The following is a 1,844-nucleotide window of genomic DNA, read 5'->3' as shown; positions in this document are numbered from 1 at the left end:
TGATTTTTTAATTATTTATATAATAGTAAATTACCCCATTTCTTTTTAATATATATCAGAATTATGTAATATAATTATATAATATCAAGCTATCGAGCTAAAATTGAGCGAGTCAGTGTTGGCTCAAGATTAGCTTGTTTCTTAGTCGAGTTATATAAAGCATTCATACTTAGCTCATTTCTTTTCGAGTCGATCTAGAGTTGCTCATGAGCCTTGAGTTTTTCTTGCAGCCCTAGTGGTATCCCCAACCTAGTAAGGGTCAAGCCTTGATACTCGCATTTATTTCTAGATTTATTTCAGAATTTTCGGCGATGCGCTTTCAGTGGGAGGAGACGTTCTCATTGACTACAAGGCACTTTTAATGACTTCGTCAATCTTAAGATGATATGCTGGTTCAGTCTCTCGGAGATGCTTAAAGGGGTAGGGTATGTGTATATATATTTATAAGGATGAGTGAATGAGTGTATATATGAGCACTTGTGTATGTACTGTGTTAAAAAATACTAGCCCATGACGCATGCGGTTGGTGTTTGTTTTGCTTCATGGTTAGTTCTTTTCTTTCTTCTCAATAGACCGAGCTGGTTTGTTCCATGACTAACATGGTTGGAGAAAATGAAGTTGTTCTCATGAAATAATAACAATTATTGGACAGAAGAAATGAGTTCATTGAAAACAATTTTTTCCCATGGAAATCATTTACCTTAGTAGCTGATTTCATTATATTTTCCAACAGAAAACAATTTATGGCACATACTGACGGGTCCGGCAGATCTCGGGTTAGGGAATCCTGAGCTAAGCGTCTAAACATGAAGTTTTACCCAGATTCGGGCCTTTTTAAAAGATACAACCAACGTCATGTTTGTATTTATTGTTGAGCTGAGTACAAAGTACATGTGATCTACTCTTGATTTTGTTATTTGCTCTCACCCTGCCCCATTTATATAGACACTAGGGGAGTCGGCTATGCATGAGGAAACACAGTCTCGTACGAATCCGACATCTTGGAGTACACGCATCATGGACCGGCCAGTGTGGCCTACTCCTGAACCGACATGAGTGTCCTAGCCTGGCCCAACAGGCCAGGAGACGACGTAATGAGAGACCCCCTCGTCAAAACACCATCAGAAACCTTTATGCAATTTTTGTTTCTCCTAAAAACTATTTTATTATTGTTGATAAGTAGCGCTACTATATAAAAAAATGCTAATGAATTAAATAAATGTTCATAAGTTTAAATAATGTTTGTAATTTTAAAAATATTCATTAATTAGAACAAAGTTCCTAAATGTGATTTTTTTCCCGCCAATTTTAAGAATGTTAACAAATTTTAAAATGTTTATGAATTGTAAATGTTCACAAATTTGGAAATATTGTTCACAAATTTTTGAATGTTCAAGAATTTGTTAAAATGTTTGCAAATTAGAAAAATCATGTATTTGAAAAATGATCCAAAATTTTAAAATGTTCGCAAATCTGTAAATAGAAGAGAGGAGAGCCATCTCCCAAATATACTGCTATCAAATTTGTGAACCACATAAAAACATACAATGAGAAGCAAGTGTTACCTATATTTTTTAAAGATGGAAAGTAACACAGCCAGGCATGGTGATTGGTGAACATATAGAAAGCATCCAAAGAATTGGTACTTATACAAGAATCAAATCGATCCTCCTGCTCAACCAAAACCTGCAAAACAAAACATACGGAGGCCATGTAAATGAATGAATCTTTGTAAAAAAATTAAATGAATGAATGAAAAACACCTTAAGGTAGCATATCGACCAAAGGCACGAGGATTAGATGTAAACTACCTTAAAATTGCATCACACATCTCTTGATTCCAC

The sequence above is a fragment of the Triticum dicoccoides genome, chromosome 6A, assembly GCF_002162155.2.
Source record: "Triticum dicoccoides isolate Atlit2015 ecotype Zavitan chromosome 6A, WEW_v2.0, whole genome shotgun sequence".
NCBI classification, from domain to species: Eukaryota; Viridiplantae; Streptophyta; class Magnoliopsida; order Poales; family Poaceae; genus Triticum; species Triticum dicoccoides.
The sequence above is the reverse complement of the archived record's forward strand: the minus strand, read 5'-3'. Positions refer to the sequence as shown.